The sequence below is a fragment of the Ceratotherium simum genome, chromosome 14 (assembly GCF_057802395.1).
Source record: "Ceratotherium simum simum isolate JZ-2026a chromosome 14, ASM5780239v1, whole genome shotgun sequence".
Taxonomy (NCBI): Eukaryota; Metazoa; Chordata; class Mammalia; order Perissodactyla; family Rhinocerotidae; genus Ceratotherium; species Ceratotherium simum.
The window spans coordinates 44,573,770-44,596,113 of record NC_141913.1 but is presented as its reverse complement, the minus strand read 5'-3'; positions in this window follow the sequence as shown (position 1 = coordinate 44,596,113).

The following is a 22,344-nucleotide window of genomic DNA, read 5'->3' as shown; positions in this document are numbered from 1 at the left end:
AAAAGCACCACTTATGAGCTTTGCTGATTTTTATTTTGTTTCATTTCTTCTTGACGATTTTGAAATTCTGAATAGATGAGGATTAATTTGACTTGTGGGTTTGGGGCTGCTTCTGTCTGACTGCCGGTCATAATTGGCAGTACCAAGAGGACCTGAAGAACCAGAGCTGGGAGCACTATCGACTTGACTGAAGATGTGGGCATCATTATGAGTAGCAAAGTCATGGGTAGATAGGACTCTGTGGTCTCCACTGAGTAACTAGCAGTAAACCAAGAATTGATTCTGTTGTGAGGGTCAAATTTCTCCATAGGGCAGATGGAAGTGTTCAACTGAATATCACTTCAGGTCACAAACACTCCCCTCCTACCCAACTGTAGGTGTCCCCTCAAGGGTCCCTTATTATCTTGACTCATTTTTGACAACTACCCACTGCAGAGATGGGGCCTTGCTGCTGCTGCTGTTGTGAGTAACCTTTATAAACAAGTTATGCTAAGGAGATGAGTCATTTAATCACAGTCTTCATGGATCCCACCACCCAGTCCCCAGCCTGTGGGGACGAGGTGAGGGGGCTGCACTGTGGATGACAAGGCAGGAAGTGGGGAGCCACTTCCCGCATTCATCAAGAAACTTACTCCTGGGCTGCCATCTGGCAGCAGAAATTACTTCTCCAAAATTGCTAGTATAAGTTAATGGGGCCTAGAGTACAAATAACTGGCACATCAGCCACAACCTGGACTGAGTTGCTCCTTCCTTTCATGCGCTGAGACATGGCTCTACTGGATTTGGTGTGAGAATTTCTTCCCTCATTTTTCTTTAATATTCCCATTGGGCAAGTACATAAAAGGTTCATAGATTTTATAACATGACGCCCGTTTGATGCTTAACTCGTTACATATGATCCCATTGAGGGGGGTGGGTGGTGCTGCCAAATTCAAAGAGGGGCCACACAGAGACTGAGAAACTAGAAAACAGCCTGGCTTTATGGGTGTTCCTGTGAAAGCACATCTCCCTTTGGATTTCTGGCTCTCATTTCATTCATTTGTGTCCTTCCTTCTCTCCCTTCTCAGGTAATTAGTCTACATGCCTCAGCTGTTAGTGCATCAATAAATATTTGCTGAATGAATGAAGGAGAAGTACTATTGCCAATGTGTATCAACTCTTAGGATGTGCAGGGTGACTAAAAAGAAGTGGACGTAATTGACGCTTACTGAGGTGGCGACCTAAGATGGGAGACCTTGCTCACTCCTTTGGTGAGGCCAAGAGGAGCACTGGCAAAGAAAGAAAAGCAAATGATGAAGACTCTTGGTTTTATCTCATCTAGGATAATAGGCTTCCTTTTTAAAGAAAGTAGTTAGAAAATGGAAAGATAGGCTAAAGTAGGCATGCAAAGAAAAAATGTGTTTTAGAGCCAAATGTGGTCCCTTGGCTTAGAATGGTGATAAATAAAGGCATGATGTAGACGAATGATCCACAGTGAAGTACTAGATGATTCAGAGTTGGGAGCCAGCCACCTGAAATCCTGGGGGGTTCTCGAGGTAGCTTGCTGTTCTAGAGACTTAATTATCATTGCAATTCATGACACATGATTGCATGTCAGAGAGGCTAGTTTTCACGCTGAACTGCAGCCTTGTGGAAATAAATGATGCTTCTCTCTCCTTCCCCTGCAAACTGACCCACCAGCTTTCTGATACACATCTTGTTATTCCTCTTTCTTATAGTTCTTAAACAGAAATAGCAGCAGTGACGTGATTTCACATAGAACTCATAGAATCATAGAATCTTAAATTTTTAGAGCATATTTAGTTGATTAAAATAAAGAAACAAGTCAAATTCCAGGGAACTTTGGTTTTACGATATATTAAATCTAACTTTAATTTAGGAACTTTATAATCTCTTTTTTTCTATAAATAGATACTTTTTCCCCTTTGTTTCACCATGTTAGATTCAAATCTCACTACAGTGCAAGGAATTGGGAATAGAAAATGGATAGTTTCCTTTTGAATAGGAAGTTGAAGATAGAACCCAAAACCGTGTAGAAAAATCTGGAGGAATTTTATTACCTAATCATGTAATTGTTTTACGGAACAGACCATGAGTAGTCCTTAAGTTTTTTACATCTGTTTTTCCAAACAGACTTCATTACCCTGTAGTCATTAATTTAAATTTTAAACCAGAATAGGCTCACAATTATCAAACTCCTGAATGTGAGACCAGATGTTTAGAAAATTATTTCTAATGTAGGAGTTTCTCACCTTTTCTTGAAGGTATTTCTTTTGGTCTCCCATGAACCTAAGAGCATCTAAGAGGACCTAAGCAAAGGAGAAGTCTGTAGTTGAAGATTTTTATTTATAGTCCTTGATGAACTGAATACATTTACAAGCTGCTTTTTGAAATCATAATGATCTAATGTGAAGCAATCAAAATTCCAAAATCATCTAATCAAGAATGACATCAGAGGCAAACAATCTCTAGATGGAGTAGGTATAATTCCCTCTGTAAATCTTCGATTTAGAGCAGATGTTCTAATTCTGTGGATTAAGTCAGGAAGTGTTGAGCAAAGTTGTCCAGAGGACAGTTATTTAGAAAAGGTAAACCAATATGAAACTTGGCTTTCTTAAATAAAAGGAGGAGGTCGTTCATACCTCATGCCTCCATCACCCAGCTCATAACCATCTTCTCAGGCAGCTGAGGAGAACTGGGCTGCCAGGCAAAGCAGAGGCCATTGCCAAAGGGAAAGGGTGCTCACCTCGGTGTGAGCCAAGTCCTGCAGAAGTGTGAATATTCCCTCTTCTATGGGAAATTCTGTCCCTATTCTTCATCTCCCAGCCCTTTCCTATAAGACTGAGAACAAAAAAGAACAGCAGCAAGTTCTTGCAGCTTTTCAATTCCAAAGAGTAGCTATTTTGGTTCCTTGATCAAGCAAGACATATGGATTCAGAAATACAAGATCCGTATGTTTTACATCTCATCATCTGGCACCTCGATTAGGTGGACCTCCTATGGCAGGAGGGTGGGTATGGAATATATGGACATGGCCCCGGTTATTGCAACATTTAGGCCCTGGCCCCTGATCTAGAAACAGAACTGTCGGCTCCAAAGGTCTGTTGTTAACAGTTTATGCAGTGTTGTCAGAAGCTGCATTCATTCTTTACTGTTTTCTTATTGCTTTTATAATAAATATTTACAGATTTATTGCATACTTATTTTCCAAATGGATAGACATTTTTAGAAATGACATTTCTGAAAGTGCAGAAGCTATCTGGCACATAGACAGTGTATCGTACCATGTGTTTTCTGACAAGAGCATCATCGAAACTGTCTCCGTAGTTTATCCGATGAAACTCTACTGCAATACGTTGTATCAAGTTTATGGCCCCATTCTTCTCCTCTATGCTTTTTATTTTTACATCTGACATAGGGAAAATGGCTAGATTTTCTTTGTTCCCTAGCAAAATAATTTGTAAAAGCTGCAAGAACTTTTCTCTTCTCACAAATGTAGTGGGAGATTCTGCATTCTATAGCTCGTCCCCTCCATTAGAGAATTTATTTCTAGTTGTATTATCAATATACTGAGTCTTTCCTCTTAAGGAGAGGGATGGATGAAAGGAGAACATCATGTAGGAAACTGTAAGATGTCTTAATGTTTAAACTAGAAATTGTTTTTAATATGCCTTGGTATTAGACAAAATGTGCTACAACAAAAGAATTCTCTGGACCATGTTGGTGTCACAATGTAATATGAAGCAATAAGTTGGCTGTCTCTCTGATAAACAATTTAAGTGTTCCAATACCTGCAGAAAAAGAGGCTCTATGATATTCTTAGAATTATAGGATAATAGAGTGGAATAGAACAACATCTTATTTTATTGTTAGTGGTCTTCGTTTTGAAAGAAGCAGGTGTCTTGTCTGTGGGGTACTTTTCTATTTTCAATCAAAGGTTCAGAGTTTAGAGGAAAATCTATAAAAATATCCATGAAAACTAAGGAATAACACTGTAGCCTCTATGTGACTTAGACTGTATGTTTATGAAGGGTCGATTTGGATAGTTTATGGCAGCTGCCAAGGTATCTGTGTTTATAATTGTTAACTCCTGACTTTATTTGAGGCAATATAGGAGACCTAGCTTATGACAATTCTTCTTGACCTGTTTTGTCCCCAAAAGAATCTCCAATGGCAGGTAAGTTATGCCATTAGAGAAAAAAGATGGTAAAGGACGGGTTCTGTGTCTATTTATATTGAAACTGCAACTAAGACCAATGGGTGGATATTTCAAGGAGGGAGATTTTGATTAATTACAATGAAAACTTTCAAACCATAGAAGCTTTTAACAATGAAATGGCCTTCTTTGAAAGATAGTGAGCTCCCTGTTAATACATGTGTTCAGGCAGGGGCTGGCTAATCACACATCAAGATCAATTTAGAAGGGATTCCTGCATTGTATTATCCTATGTCTTAGGTCTCAATCTCATCTTTTGCAAGCATTCTAAGAATCAGTGTTCTATCAATTTACGCATGTAAAATTTCATTAAAGTAAGATTTCACTAATTTGTGATTTAGAATAATTATATTTTTTCCTTTTAAAGAGAGTATAAATAAGGTTGGAGGAAGATTTTAAAATCACTTCAAATATGCTACTGTGTTCAAATCCTGTAGAAGCATCAATTTATTTAGAAAAATGAGGTACTCATTATAAATCATTTATTAATATTGATCTCTGTTAGATAATACCTCTTAGTATAAACTTGAAAGTAATAAAACTATAATTCTTTGGACATACTCTAATCAGAAAGATTTTTTTCCCTTCCAAAATAAGTCTCAGTTAATGAGACTTTACATATATTTATCTACATATGTTAAAGGATTTTTTCAAAGGTAAAATCACGACTCTTATACAAATATTAAATAAACACATGTCAAAGATTTTATTTAACTCATTAATTAACAAGAGAACCAGAAAAGTGTCATCACTGGTTCAAAGAAGAATCCAAAGACCAGATACATTTACAGGCCTTTTGGAATGCCAAAATGAAGTTGTTTACATAGATGCAAAACTAACTTCTTCCACAGTGGGAGAGGGATGTCAATTGAATCTCCACTAGACAGATTTTTGCACTTCTGTGAACATGGATTAGTTGCATTACTATCAGGTTTCTACACATTAACTTCTGTCTATTCAGGGTTGTTGAATAGCCTAACCAAAAGCAATGAAAGGCAGAGAAAACCCGAATGGATGAACCTAGTCAGGAAAATCACAAAATTTCAAGCTCTTTCTCAATTTTTCCTCACACACACACACACTCATGAACATACACACACTATATTTATATCAAGTCCTATCACTGGGAAATTATAGTGATGCTGTGTTAGACATAGTGTCCCTATCTATTAAGATCGAACCAACTGTTTCTATGTTCAAGACTCAAGTGAATTTCAGAAATTCAGTTCATCTCACTTTCTATTCCCAATAATGGGAGGTGATTATTTATATCAAAGAACACAAGATTTATTTACAAGATGAATAAGATGGCAGCATGGAGGACAGTCAATGTTCTCAGGTGGATGTGTCCAAGTAGTGCTGAACTCCTGCAGCAGGGATGTGGCACTTTTTTGTTTTTCTAAGTTTCAGATAAAAAATGCAAGAAAGGTGTCACCAGGAAAAATGATGTCATTGTCAGATAAAAGATAATAAAACCAGTTGGGGAAAAAACCCCATCCAGATCATACAATATCCAAATGACAGCTGTCTTTTTAAGGAGATCACTTTAGGGGACTGAGCAGTTAGTGGTCTTAAGAGCTTGGGTATATTTTTTGATTATCCTCAAAGATATGACAATCTTTGTGACAAAGATGTTGAACTTTACCTGAGTCCTGCGCTCCCAGAAAGCAGTGTGATGGTTAAGAAATCCCCCTACCCTTGTGAGTTTCAGGGAATGGGTAACCACAAAGGACAACCTTGCTCAGTATATTCCCGACATAAGATCCATTTCCATTCTTCCTCCTGGATGACTCCATTGTTTACCCGCTTCTACAAACCCTAGATCTCTTTCTTTTCTTTGAGATATTCCTTATTAATGAACATTCTCTCTGTTGCAATAGCTTAAATAAAATCATCTCCTTAATTTGTCAGATGTATTTTGTAAAATTTGGAATTATATTTTTGGTCATGTGAAAGTAAATTTGGTTTTTGGATATGATAAAAATTGTAAATATACAAATACAGTAAAGAGGTGAGTGGTCGATGTGGAAAAGCCGTTTTGGGTCAAAAACTCAGTCTTAAAGAATAGATGATATTCTTATTTAAGCAAGCCATGAAAAGCAAAAAGAGTTTAAAAATACAATCCAAGTAATGGCAACAATGCTAGAATAAGCTATAGCCTCTTGGGTAGACATATTGAGAGGACAACACTAATTATTTTTTTGAAACCATTGTTTATTAAGTATAATTTCTGGTATATCAAAGGAACCAGTGCTATTTCCCTCACTCTGCCTCATTTTACTCATCTGTAAAACTAAAGAGTTGAGTTGGATGATTGCTAATATTCTTTACCTCTTTAAGACTGTGAGCTCTTTGGTCATTCCTGGATTCAGCTTTTTCAGTACAATGGGATCACTCAGTTTCAGAGTTTTCAAGTATCAAAGCAGTAAAAAAACTGAAGGATTGGTCTTTCTTCTCTGTAATTCACCTCTGATCTGAACTCTTGAATGAAAACTATTCTATTATGCAATGTAGTTGCCAAAGGTTTCTAAGGGAAAATAGGCTTATATTCATGTAAAAAATCTAATTCCCTCAATGAGGATCATTAAAATACTAGAATAGGGGCAGGCTGAACGAGGCTGTGAAATCTACTGTCTTTAAAAACTGAAGAGAAATAGTTTGATTAGCTTAACTTAAGCTGTTGTGTTACCAAGGCTAGCGGCTATTTTGTAGCTCTTTGGATATGCCAGGTTCTATTCTCAATGGTTTAAATCACTAACGCATTTAATCTTTATACCCCACTTAGTAGGACTATTGTTATCGCTACCATTTTACTGTTGGAGACACTGAGACACGGGAAGTCAGAATATCTTGTCCGAGGTCACAGAGTTGCAAGAAAGAAAGCCAGGGCGTGGATGGAGCCCTGTAGTCTGGAGCCGAGTCCATGCTCTTGACTGCCATGCTGGCTTGCTTCAGTAGAGTAGAGGTAGCCTTTGGTGGACACTGACAGCCTTATAATCTTCCAAAAAGAACAAGAATCTCCCATACGACTGTGCAAACTCAACACTCACAAAGGGAAGAAACAGTAAGTCTCAGTGTCAAGACATTTAGATGAATGAAATGCCTTACCCAAGGATCTAAAATGAGTTGACCATGAAACTAAAGAACCCACGGTCTTTTTGTTTCCAACTCCCAACCTCTTCTTCATCGCTAGTTTATTCTTGCAGCTGACATCATGGGGAGAAATGAGTTTCTTTTTCAGAGCTTGTCATGCTACAGAATTCTTTAATGTGTGGAGCTCATGATAATATGTGGTCTTTGCTAGAACTCCTGTGGTTTGACACCAGCCTATGCTAGAGATTATGGCAGCTTTTGTTTTCTTAAAAAGCTGGCCGCTCTCAGAATTTAGGCTTGAGAGAACAGAAGTGAGCTTGGTTTGGCTCCAACAAAGCAGTCAAGTGTAACTAATACTGTGTTATTAACATGGGGTGAAATTTTCAACTTTCAGTATCTTGACGAAACATAGACAATAAAAATTGCTCTAACCTTTCTAACCTGTATTTTACTCCCCAAGACCATGATCCACTTTTCATTCTCAGACAATAAGCCAGGGAGCTTGAAAGTGTGCCACTCATGGCGAAGGATGGCTTCCCCCTAAACTAAACAGCTACATTTGGCAACTTTAAGTCTCATGGAGTCTTAAAATTTTCCAGGTACTGAAATGTTCTTCTTAATGACAGATTGAAATAGTTGTCAAGGCTTCGATGGAGTGAGAATCCTTTATTAAGAGGTTCTGAAAGAAACCTAAGGAGCTGAGCTGGTCAAGTCCCCAAGTGTGATAAGAAAACATTTCTTGCATCCCCGTGGATATTTAATTAATCTAATTGTTTTGAGATGTTCTATTTAAAAATACAGTAGGCATAAAACAATACAATGTATTAAAATCACAGTGGTCTTAGTCAAGGCCCATTAACATTGCAAGTATAGAAACCTATACACGTATCTTTATTGGGGTTTGTCTAGCATTTCTTTCCTTAGGCATTTTGGAAAGCTTGGAATATGGTGGATGACTTTGAAATGCATTTTCTAGCTGTGAGGAATTCGTGATCAGGGACAGTGTGTTTTTGCATCATATAAGAAAAAAGAATGCAGTTTGTTGCTGATTCAAATTCATTCTTTGGCGGGAAAAGAAAACTGTAGGAACAGTCAAAGCCAGTTCACAGTCTAATAATGAGATATTCTTGGAGGAAGCCTCTTCCCTGGGTTGATTCTCAGAACTCTTCTTTTCTCCCATCATGTCCCACTCTGGTGCCCAGCCCAGGCTGCTTTCCCCCTGGAATTCCACTAAATTCCTTATTTATCAACTGGCTGTTTCCTGATTGCAGACATCTTTGGCTTGAGAGGAAAACACGTATTGGTGTTTGGTGAGGGCACACTCTGATCTCTGAGAATGCCTAGGGCTGGTCCTTGGTGGGGAGGTAGTATATAGACTAGAAAACTTACAGAATTAGGTGTCAGGAAACACAAATCACAGTTCTGGTCTAGCTCAGACTCCAGACTTTGAGAAAAATATTTAAAACCACTGAATACCATTTTCATCACTTGGAAAATAAGGCATTGGGCTTGTTAGTAATTCTCAAAATTCTTTTAGCTTCAGGACTCATTTTTCAAAGGAAAATGTATACATAAGTGTAATAAGATCGAGTCAAAGGTAGAGTCTCTCTGTTTGAATGGGGCAGCCTGAGCCCCCTCACCCCCTGGCTCTCCCCCTAAGCATGCCCCTCCTTGCCCTCATTTATCCCTAGAAGGGTCTGAGGAACATGATTTGAGAACTAGATCAGAAGCACGTTGAGGACTCTAAAGGATTCTCCTCTGTGGGGGATACAAGTACAAAGTACAAAACGAAGAACCTTCCCTCCACATATAGCGATGTAGTGTGTGGGGGAGACAAAGGTAATGGATTTTAAGTAATTAGAGGACAATTAAGTGCTACATAATGAAGTATTCACCAAACAGAACTGTTAGATTTGCCTTTCCCCTCATGAGACTTATTCATGATCATACCCTTAGAATAATGTCCTCACCTTTTTGGTATCTGCTCCATTTGAGAAACTGATAAAAAATGCACATAACAACCACAACGTTTTGAAAGTAGTTTCAAGGCCTTTCAGATGCCTAAAGCCCAGCCATGGATTTTCGACTAAGAACCCTGCCTCAAAGACTTCTTGCTGACTGAGTAGCTAATCTTGGATTTACCCAAAGGCATTAGTGGTTGACCTTAGATCAATGCCAGAGGTATTTACATTTTTAGGCAGGACTTCTGAAGATGACATAACTCAAAGGAATGGCTCTAACAAAGGGAATTTTGGGGCCCACTATAGGCCAGTAAGGGGTTCTTATTAACAGTCTTAGGAAAAACAGATAATATTGTTTGCAAGGAAACAAGCATTATTATTTTTTATTGACTTCTGAATGTTATCAAGATCATTTTAAATCACCTGTATTTTAAATGTATCATACTCAATGCTAGAGTAGTCTGCATTCCCCCCTGCTCATCTGTGATGATTGTCTCCAAAGATGGCAGCCAAAACTTATCTATGAACATGCGAGCTCCTCCTCCCATCAAGAGGTGGAATCAATTTCCTCTCCCTTCTGATCTGGTCTGGCCTTGATTTGCTTTGACCAACAACTGTGGCAAAAGTGACACTGGGCCAGTTATGGGCCTTACTCTTAAGAGGTATGCCAGCTTCTACCTTGGCTCCAGCCTCTCTCTTATGCTCTAGCTGCTAGAGAAAGAAGCTTGGGCTTAACCACTAAATGATGAGACGTCACAGAAGAGAGGTTCTGGAAGATGGCAGCTCATCTTGGAAGATCCAGCTCCAGCTGGTTCTCAGCTAAATGCCACCACACGAGCAATCTCAGCCTCGACATCATGGAGCAGAAGAACTGCCCAGCTGAGCTCAGCCGACCCAGAGAATTGTGAGAAATAAAGAATTATTGTCTTAAGCCATTAGGTTTGTTATACAACAATAAATTACTGAAACATTATCCCTCAGGCATTTATAGGCAAAACGAATTCTTAGATTTCCCACATGCAACTCCAAATCCTGAAGTTCTTTCTTTCGTCTTTTTTTTTTGTGTGTGTGAAGAAGATTAGCCCTGAGCTAACATCTGTTGCCAATCCTCCTCTTTTTTGCTGAGGAAGATTGGTGCTGGGCTAACATCTGTTGCCAATCCTCCTCTTTTTGCTGAGGAAAATTGGCCCTGGGCTAACATCCGTGCCCATCCTCCTCTACTTTATATGGGACACTGCCACAGCACGGCTTGACAAGCGGTACATGGATCTGTGCCTGGAATCTGAACCTGAGAACCCCAGGCCACTGAAGCGGAGTGGATGAACTTAACTGCTATGCCACCAGGCTGGCCCCCCTGAAGCTCTCTCTCAATTGTTGAGTTATTTCATCACTACCTCTCAATTGATATAATTTATTGCTTCCATACTGGGTTCTGGGTTCTCAGAATCACACAGAAGACACATACACTACCAGCTGACCAGTGAGGGCCGTCTGTGGTCCAAGCACTCACTTTGAGGGCTGACTTTTTTGAGGAGAGCCCAGGACTGGAAAGATCTAGTCATGTGATTTTGAACTTTATGGTGATCATGTAAATCATTAATTCATTGCTTTTCTCTTACCTCAGATAAATAATGCAAGTTTCTTTTCCAGGAAAAGTGATCCAGAGTGAAAAACACAGATGGCTTCATTTTAAGGGGTAGTCTAGTTTTACATTCTAAAAATTTCAGTGATTTATTGGTTATTTTGTTTTCTAAACGATCCTGTTTGGAGTGTGTCGTCACAGTGCCCATAAAACGGTTGAGTGAAAAACAAAACAGAGTAAAACAATGAAAGCAGTGATTTTTTTTTTCCCTTTGACCTGGTTCTGTTCACCAATGACCAGGCTAAAGCCCTGGTGTGGATGGTCAGGAGCAGCAAGAAAGTTACACAGGAGTAGCTTTTCCTAGTGGAAATGGAGTGATTTATGTGACTGTAGCTCCTACATAACCCTTCCCTCCAGTCCCCACCACGACCTCCCCCCCCCCCCCAAGTTATATAAGTTTTTCAGAACCCAGAACACAGGAGAATGTGTGTTGGGGCAGAAACGTAGAGTTTCGGGCAATTGTAGCACAAGATGGTCATCATTTATTGATTTAACCTGAAAATAAGTTTGTTGCTGCTACTGCCGGTAGTATCTCTGTGTGTGTGTGTCTGTGTGTGTGTATGTGTGTGTGTGTTTGTGTGTGTGTGTGTGTATATATATAATTCTAACGAAAATGTGTGGTATAATACTTGTGTAAGCAACACAAAACCATGAAGTTTTACACCAGGGAGGTCTGGGTAAGACAGAAAGAGGAAGGGGGGTTGATAGAAAGGAGAAGGGAGACAGATGTAGGGCAGGCAGTTGGGAAGCTATGTGTCCTCATCAACCCTTTCTGCACCAAAGTCCCAGAGTAGAAATGTGTTCTAGAGAGTTGAGGGGAATGTCATGTGTAATTCAAAAGAAAAAAAAAACCAAAACAGTTCTATTTATGGAATTTTGTAGAGTTGACAGCATCTATTTAAGAACAAAATAATTTCCTTTCTAGCTAGGCCTATGTGTGGCTGAGTTCTAGATTATATAACTGTGGAGTAAGGAGATACAAATGCAAGAAAGGAAACATTAGCTGAGCAGAGGCGATGGAGCTGGAGAGGAGGCAGGGCCTGTGTATGGAAAGAGAGGAACAGGAGTGAGACAGCGGAGAACTTTGGGCTGAGGAAGAAGTGGAGGAAGAGAATATATAAGAAGGAAGAGAAATGAGCAGACCAGGAAGAGCCAGCGTTGGAGAAAAGGTGAAATGGCAAATTAAATATGGGCATGAGACTGTGGGTGAGCATTTCAAGAACCAAAGGACTTGCAAAAATGTGGTTTCTTTTACTTATATAATGTGACCTTTCAGTCTCTCAAAATGAAATGTGAGTATGTGACTGACAAGCAAGAAAAGCACTGAGGTTAAGGTTGTGAGTTGTATATCTGTGTGGGTCACATACCAGCTCTAACCTACATTCTGTACCTTAATTTTGGTTAGGCATTCAATAATTCATGTCATTGGACCCAACGGACGTGGATGAGAGCGTATGCATGGCCTCCAGACAAGCCAAATTTATGACCCGGGAATGGTGCTTCAATAATTTTATCTTTGCACACCCAGAGAGCATCTTGCTGCTTTAATGTTATTTGTATCATCATCCATCATATCCTTGATGGAGTAACCATAATTTTCTTTCTCTCATCTATAGCTTTTCAATAGGTTGACGAAGACATGGAGAAACTCATTGCTCCTTTCTTCATTAAATCTAAGTAATCTATTGTTATATATATATATTTCATAATCTAACGTGGAGGTTTAAAAGAAATCTGTTTGGTTCACTCTAATCTTCAAATTCATCTATTCAAAAGATCCGTATTTTCCTTTGTGTCTTTGCATAGATTAAGTTTTTTATTGTAATGGGTTATATTTTTAATTAAACTTTTTATTTTGAGATACTTATAGATTCAAATGCAGTTGTAAGAAATAACACAGAGAGATCCAGTTTACCCTTTGCCCAGTTTCCCCCAATGGTAACATCTTTTGAAACTATGGTATGATATGTATCACAGCCAGGACACTGACATTGATACAGTCAAGATCCAGAACATTTCCATCACCACAAGGATCCCTCCTGTGGCCCTTTTATAGCCACCCCCACCTCCCTTCCATCGTGTGAAGGCACCACAGTTTGTTTAACCACAGTTTGCACAGTTTGGACATCTGGTTGTTTCCAGGTTTGGGTGATTATTAATAAAGCTGCTATAAACATTCGTGTACAGGTTTTTGTGTGAACATAAGTTTTCATTTCTCTGGGATAAATGCCTAGGAGTATAATTGCTGGGTTGTATAGTAGTTGCTAGTTTAGTTTTTAAAGAAACTGCCAAACCGTTTTCCAAAGTTCCAAACTGTTTCCATTTTACATTCCCACCAGCAATGGATGAGTGATCCAGTTTCTCCGTATCCTCGCCAGAATTTGGTGTTGTCACTATTTTTTATTTTAGATGTTCTGATAGTTTCTCACTGTGGATTTGATTTTCATTTCTCTAATGGCTAGTGATGTTAAACATCTTTTCACGTGCTTATTTGTGTGTTCATGTGTATATATACATATATATACACGCACATATATATATATATATATATATATATTTGGTTGTATCTGGGAAAAAAGCATTTACCTGTTCTTTAATGTTTATTTCATATACTCTGTTCTCGTGTCCCTAGCCTTAATCTGTGGAGAAAGTCAATGCTAGCCTCAGAGAGGAAGCTCAGAAGAGATTTCCAGCACACTGGACAAGGAGAAGAAGTAAAGATGTTATTTTGAGCTGGATGTCATTCTTTGCTAAAAGAAAAAAAATTCTGTTTTATGTAAGCATCAGTGTAACACAGTATAACAATAATACAGATTATTGTTTTATACCCCCTCATAGGTCTAGTTCTTTTACCTCACATAATGTTAGGAGTTTTTGTAGCCATCTTAAAGACGTTGTTATCTTTGGCAGAAGCATGGTGGCTTGGCTCAGGAAGCAGGCAGTAACAATGATATCAGTTCCTCTTTATTTTTTTTCTTCTCCTGGAACACGATGTTACCTAGAATACATGAGAATCTGGCAGAGGCCTATATCTTCTTCCCCTGTATTCCTTTCACACCATCTGTTTGGGTGTGCTAGAATCCACTGGAATGTCTTTACAAGGTGTCAAAACTCCGGGAACTCCACTCTATTTGGCAGCAGAGAGAGAAAGGATAAAGTGATCATGGGAGTCGTATGGAAGAGAGAGCCTGGGGGAGTGTCTGTCACAATTACAAAAGAGACAATTTACAGCGTGGGAGAGTCCAAGGTTAGTGCTACTTCTCTCAGGATCTATTTCTGATTAAGGTCTCAGGAATGGATGCCGTGCAGGCTCCCTCCTTCTTCAATGAAGGAAGCATCATGTGATGCTGCACACTGTCTCAGAATCATTCATGTGCCTGTCTAGAATGCCCTCAAAGAGAAAAACAAACGCAGGGCGAGGATTCCATGGTGTGAGCAATCTCCAAGTTTAGCACAAGTTCATTTTGGAGATGGGTTAGAAATCTAGTTAATCTTTAAGTCATTTCAAAGCCAGAATTTAAATTTAGTTTATTAAAAGTATAGAAAAACAAAACAAGACAAAACCAATCCCTCTACCCCCAAAACTTGTTTATAGACTCTATCATGTGAAAATCCAACTTGGAAAGAATTCTAGTTTGACTTGAAACTGTTTGTTCACAAGCTCATGGAATAATGTGGTTCTTGGATTCATTAACTCCTATTTATAAACTTAAGGTTGTTTTGGAACAGGAAGCATAACATTTACTAAAAAGAACACTGAAATCTATTTGTCTTTTTAATTAAAAAAATGCTAAGAAATAAAGTCTGCAAAACACAAAATCTTAATATTGCAGTAGGATTTTCCCTCATTAAAAATATATATCAAGCCATTGTCTGATTGAAACTAAACACAGTTAAACATATACAGATATAAATTATATAATTTACATTTATTATACTTAATCCAGGTACACATGCAAACACATTTGTATATATAAATTATGTATGAAATACTCATAGCTAAAATTTATGTGGCTATATTTGTAACTGTGACATCAGAGATAGGCTTAAAACATGTTTAATTACATTACCAGCGTGTATAATCAGAGTTAGAACTACTGATAGATTTTGCTGACAAGAATTATGGAAAGTAGCAGCTAATTCAAGATTGTTCTATTACAGATATTACAGGGGAAGCAAGACTGGAAAGTGGATTTGGACTCCCATATTATTCACTTTTTGTGGGAATTTTATTATTAAATGAAGCATAATTCTTAAGCAATTTAGGCAAGTAAATTCTAGAATAAAACAGTAGTCATCATTTTTAATAACTTCCTGTGACTTTTTTCTCATATTCATTTAGCTGAAAACCATTGTAGGCCACATAACAATGTCAGAAATGTGTAAAGTAAAATACACAATATATAAATACACGATACATACAGTTTTCTATCTTTCAAGGGAAGCTTATAAAAATATGGCATTATTCAATTGATACAGGAAAATGATAAAAGGTGTTTAGCATCAAGTAAGAAAAAGAGCCATTTCCCCTTAAAATGCCACAGGGCTCTGTGACCAATGCTTTTAAGACTCTGAAATATCCGTGTTCACGAGTCCTCTGAGCAATGCACTGAAAGGATGGGAGGATACTTCTTTAAAACGTGGGTGCCTTAAGTGTCCTTTAAAAAGTTTATTTTATTTACAGCGTGGAACTATCTTCTGATGAAAGTGGGTGGCTTTTAGCAATGACAGCCAATGGTGATCTGCTTTGACTGGAAGTCTTTAAGACTCCTCGGAACCAAACAACCTTGCTGAAGCGCATGTGCTTTTTGGGTTGCACGAGCATGCTAAAAAAAATGAGCAGGCACAATGTTTGAAATGATATTTAGTAAATTAACATCATTACCACTGACTAATAGAAATGTCATGTGGGTGGCTTTGAAAAGTGTTCTAAACAGCATTGGTATTCTGCATTACAGACATTTATTATAATTTTATTTATTTATTTTTCCCCCCAGAGCCCCAGTAGATAGTTGTACGTCATAGCCGCACATCCTTCCAGTTCCTGCATGTGGGACACGGCCTCAGCATGGCCGGAGAAGCGGTGCGTCGGTGCGCGCCCGGGATCCGAACCTAGGCCGCCAGCAGTGGAGCGCGCTCACTTAACCGCTAAGCCATGGGGCCGACCCTGCATTACAGACATTTAAAATACTGATTCACTCATACCCATTTGTATCTTCAAAATTCTGTCCTTATAGGCTGTTAACACAACTCTTATATAATTAGGGTTTCTGCATACTTAAGAATGTAAGCCAGAATACGGAGAAAACCTGTGGCTGTTGTCCACCTGGGTCTCACAAATTTTATGGCTCGGTATCTGGAAAGGTTCTGTATCAGAAAACTTGCGGGGATTGTGGACCTGTGGAGATTAGTCCATTTTGAGGTTCATTAGGCATTTGCCCTGGCTCAGGAAATTTCCCCAACTGTGGGTGGAACTTCTCTGATCCTGGCAGATGAGCTAGCCAGCCAGACTTTATAAAAGAGCTGGTGGATTTTGGTACTCAGGTCCCCTCAGTCTGCATTTCTAGAGTGTAGGTTGGGCTTAGGTTTGCTGTGGGAGACTTCAGTTTAGAATATAGTCTGGCTTTAGGTTACTGTCAAGGTTAAGCCCCCGAGAACACATGAAAAGCAATACTGGGAAATGAGGAAAACATTTGAGTTCAGAATCATGGGTGGCAGTGAAACATGACTGTTTTCAAAGTCATGGGGAAATCCGAGAGCCCAATGAGTAAAGGATGTCTCTTCAAATGTGAGAGACCACATTACATTCCCCTCTTCCCTCTTATGATCGTTGGGGTCTATTTGTAAGTGATTAGTCAAAGGTAGATAATATCATCAAATACATTAACATATTGTAAACAGAAAGATCAGGTGGGCAGGAGGAGAGAGAACAGATGGCCAGAGATCACTTCCAAGCATAACTCCAAAGGCTGGTGGTCCAAGAGGGGCCCTATGAATAATTGTGAGGCTGCCACAGACTGGACACAATTCATTCATTCCTTCCTTCCACCGTTTATGGAGTGAGTATGCTCTCACTCTGCGCCAGGCCCTTGTCTAGGCTCTAGGGTTTCCTAGTAAACAACAACAACAAGAGCAGACAAAAATCCCTGCCTCATTGAAGATTTCACCCTAAAAACTAAGTACATTATGAAAACAATAATAAAAAAAATCAGAAAAATTGCTGTTAAACTAGCAAAGCATTTCATTTAAATATTTATATGTGAGAACAATACTGCTTAAAGTATTAAGAGAAAAAGACAAGGGGCCGGCCCGGTGGCGCAAGCGGTTAAGTGAGCGCCCTCCGCTGCGGTGGCCCGGGGTTCACCGGTTCGGATCCCGGGCGCGCACCGGTGCACCGCTTGGCAAGTCATGCTGTGGTGGAGTCCCATATAAAGTGGAGGAAGATGGGCATGGATGTTAACCCAGGGCCAGTCTTCCTCAGTAAAAAAAAGAGGAAGATTGGCAGATGTCAGCTCAGGGCGGATCCTCCTCACACACACAAGAAATAATAAATTAAAATAAAAAGAGAGAGAAAAAGAGAGGTTTAAAAACAAAGTTTGGCTTTCTGCTTTCAAAAAGGACCTGACTTAAAAATGGGTGGTGGTTGCATGTAAGGAACTTTTTTTTTAATAAATAAATTGAAAAATCTACTTCCAATAACTTTACCACCGACCTCTTAACTAGGTTATAATCTCTATGTTCTTTTAAATATGGAAGTTAAAAATTCTTTTAAATGTGACTGAATTTTTGTCTAGTATTTTATTTCTGGGACTCTCATGAACTGGTCAAAACTGTATGTAGTTATTGCATATTTAAATAAATAGGATGCTGATTACTCCAGCAATTACTTCAAGTGGAAGAGACAGCAAAAGAAATCAGAAACTAGTTTATAAATAGCATAGAGATATTATTTGAATGTTATGCTTTTTTGCCTCATAATATTTGTTTTCTTATTTTAAAATAAAGGAATAGAACAGCAGGTTAAATTATTTACCTCTAATACAACCTAAACACATAAGGTAGGTAAAATAAAGCAGGGAGTTGAGAGCATTCAACTTCATGTTATATGAAAAAATGTGTGTTTTATCCAATTTGACTCTAATGAAGGAAGAGATTTTGCTCACTTTGGCTCCTTTCCGTCCATTAACCTCATCTGCTTCTCAGAGTCTTATTGGTGCTCAGTTCTGCATCAAATAGTATAGAGGACGGACTTGATGAGTTTATGGTTTATATCAACCACTAGAGAACTGCTGCCAATGTCAGCTTGTTTTTCATGTGTAAAATACAGATCAACTTTCTCTTTCTTTGATGAATTTGAGGTCATTCCATAAATGAATAAATGAATGAGTGAATAAATGAATGAAGAATGAACACGGACAGAGACTTGCTCAACGTCCTTGCGAATGTTCCACTCAGGTTCCCTTCTAGCCAACCTTAATTCATTTAACAGCGATTGAGCTACTCACAAAGATAAGATGGAGGCTTGCCATCAGGTGTCCAAGGTCTGAGGTGGGGACCGACTGAACAATCACAACAGAATGAGACAGGTGGCACATCTGAGGAATGTGCAGAGATCTGTGGAGCTCAGAAGAAGGGTGTCTGAGTGTCTGGTTGGAGATGAGAGAGTGGATGGGAAGGGAGCGCTTTTCAGAGAAGCTAACATTTAAGCCATTTGGAGATCATGAGCAGTTTTCTAGAGGACAAGAGGCCTTCCAGACAGAGGGAGCGATGCATGCAGAGCCAAAGACGCAGGAGTGGTCTGAGAGGGAATCACAGCATTCCTGGTGCTTGTCATTCATTCGTGTTGATCCAAATTCCATCTAGTATCTATCTGGTCTCATTTTTGTTCTCCCTAAAGAATTGTCTTTAATATCCATGTAGTGCAGGTACGCTCTTGATGAATTCTCTCAGCTTTAGTCTGTCTGAAAGACTCTTGTTTCACCTTCATTTTTGAAATATATTTTTGGGATATAGGTGTTTTTTTCCCTCCAGTTCTTTAAATATGTTGCTCCATTGCCTTCTGGTTTGCATAGATTTTCACAGGAAAATTCTTATTTGTGTTCCTGTGTATGTAGTGTGTCTTTTTTATTTGTCTTCTTGTAAGATTTTCTTTCTAGTTCAGATTTTCTGGGTTTTTTTTTTTTTTTTTTTTTTTTTTAATGAACTTTGGGGTTGTTTTCTTCATGTTTGTTCTGCTTGGGGTTTATTGAGCTTCTTGAATCTGTGAGTTTATAGTTTTCATCAAATTTGGAAAAATTTTGGCCATTATTTCTTCAAATATTTTTTATTCTTCTTCTCCCCTTTCCTGGAATGGAATTTTGGATCTTTGAAATTTTCCCACAAGTCTATGACACTCTGTTCATTTTTTTCAGCCTTTTTCCTTCTGTGCTTCATTTTGGATGGTTTCTCTGGCTGTGTTTTTAATTCTCTGATAATTTCTTCAATGCTTTTCCAATCTAGCACTTAAAATTTTTTTCTGATATTGTAGTTTTCATCTCTATTAGTTTCATTTAATTCTTTTTATATCTTCCATTTCTCTCCTCATCATATTCATGTTTTCTTATACCTTCTTGAACATTTGGAGCATATTTATGACAGTTGTCTTAACATGCTTATCTCTTAATTACATCATCTCTGTCATTTATTGCTCTGTTTCTATTGGTTGATTTTTCTCCTGGATATGGATCATATTTTCCTGCTTCTTTGCATGCCTTGCAATTTTTGATTGGATAATGGGTTTGCAAATTGTACATTGATGCATTCTAGGTTTTGTTGTATTTCTTTAAATGTGTTGGACTTTGTTCCGGCATGCAGTTAAATTAGTTGGAATCCGTTTGATCCTTTTAAGGACTGTTTTTAAGATTTGTTAGGTCAGTTCTAAATCTGCCTTTAGTCTAGATTTAATTCAGCTCCATTACTAGGGCAAAACTCTTCTAAAGACTCTACTTTATGTCCTATGTATTACTCTGTCTTTTCTGGTTCATGGAAACAAGTGATTCCTAGCCCTGTGTGAGCTTCAGGAATTGTTCAACTTACTGCTTCCCAGTGTTTCTGTCTCTGACCTTGGGTAGTTTCCTCTCAAGCATGCACAGCCAAGCGGACTCTTTTACCAATTTCTGGAGCTCTCTCTCATTCTCATTTTCTCTCTTTCTCCAATGCTTTCTTCTCCAGTACCCTGTCCTGTAAATTCCACAGGCTTTGGTCTCCCTGAACTCCAATCTTGGTCTCCTATGCTCAGTGAGAAGGCCTGGGCTTCATTTGGGTCCCCCTTTCTGTATTATAGCGTGGAAACTGTCTCCAGGCAACAAGGCGGGGCAACTGTAGGGCTCACTTCATTTGTTTTTCTTCATGAGTTGCCTGTTATTCAACGTCTGAAAACAATTGCTTCATATATTTTTTTCTGGTTTTCTAATTTTTCTAAGGCAGGCAGATAAATCCAGTCTCGTTACTCCATGTGGTTGGAAACACTATGTTTCTTTAAATTTTTTTTTTTATTATGGAGAATTTCAAACATACATATAAGTAGACACAATGATACAATGGATCCCTATCTTCCTATCATCCAGCCTCAACAATTATCAACTCATGCCCAAATTTCTTTCATGTGTACACCTTCCTACTTCTCATGGGGGAGATTATTGGGATTTATTTGAAGCAAATCACATATATTTTATAATTTCATTTATAAATATTTCAGTATACATTTCTAAAAGATAAGGACTCTTCTAAAAACCATAACCACACCAGCATTACCATGCTTATAAATACTAATAACAATTCCTTAATATCATCAGTTACTTAGACAACATACAATTCCATGCTGTCCCAGAGGGGGAAGGTGCTTGGGTGAAATATTCCCAATGAATGCTGTTCTAGGTTGTGGTCATATCTGAACATGAATTCTCCCCTCTACTTCTAAACCCTTTTCTGCTCTAATTTACCCTTCCACCAGCAAGGAAATACTCAGTGGCTTCCACTCTTCCCTTTAACAACTGCCAGTATCCACTCTTCCCTTTGTACTTCCCAACTCTATTCAAGCATCTTCTCCTCCTCTTTTCTCCTCTGAACCCAGGCCCAAGTGCATGTCTGGCAGATCGAAATCTTTCAAGATAAAGGGAACATCTTGAAGTCCCTTCCGGCTCTGACATGATATGAAAAGAAAGTTACAGGCAGTTTTAGAAACACAATGTAATGCTCACTTACATCGTGATTATGAAGAGTGAAGGGAGTGTAGCATCATCTCTGAGAGTTCGTGCTATTGCCTTGATTTGCCTGTAATTGTGATATTTAATTTATTTTGAAATTTCACATTTCTCCGAGGCAGTCATGAGAACTTTATGTTTATTAAAACAGTCATGGGTTAAAAAGTTTGAGCAACACTGATTAATATTAAGCAAGATCCCCTTTTTCTAATATAATTAGCAAGATTTGCCTTATAAGTGTGATTTCAGGGGAACTGGAATGGTTCCATCTCCTCCCCCACCCACTCTCCACCCCCAAACTTCCTCACTTGTTCTTGGAAGCTTGAAATTTTCTGCGTTTGGGAAAAAGACCACAGATAGAAAGAAGTGATTTTTAGAACAGCTTTATTGACATATAATTCACATACCATACACTCCACCCATTTAAAGTGCACAATTCAGTAGCTTTTAGTATATTCACAGATATGTGCAATCATCACCACAATAAATTTTAGAACATTTTCATCATAATAAAAGAAATCCCATACTTGTTAGCAGTCACCCCCTATTTCCCTCCACCCCTCCTAGATCTAGGCAATCATGAATCTACTTTCTGTCTCTACAGATTTGCCTATTCTGGACATTTCTTATAAATGGAATATTAATGGGATAATACAGCATGTGATCTTTTGTGATGGAAAGAGACGTGATTTGAAGTGATTTAAATTTATATTAAGGAGGAAAAGACTCCTTTCTATTTCTTTACATAGATTTTTAATAGGGGGAGGAACAGACCCTTTTGGTACTAGGTAGCTGATGAGAAAAAGCAAAGCAGAGTGAGCAGAGGGGTGGTCCTCACTTCCCAGTTTGGGCTGGGGCAGGCCCTGGCTGTCAGCACTAAATGTCAAAGCTTCCAGATGATGATTCAGATGCTGGCATAAAGAAAGAAGGACTTGCTCAAGTGGCCGCATGTATCGATGCAGGTAAGCTCCCGTTACTGTCTGTCACATTCATAAATACTGGAAACAAGACTTACAATTAAACCTCACTTAACTGACAGCTCACCTTGATTTCTCACTGAGCTGCTTACAGGACCGAAGTGCCTCTTTCTTCTACTGTGGCTTGTAACAGAAAGCGCTAGAAGAATGTTGTGCAGGCTATTTGCCCGATCAGGCCAGGTAACGGGGCACCAGGCTGTCATTTTCATCATGA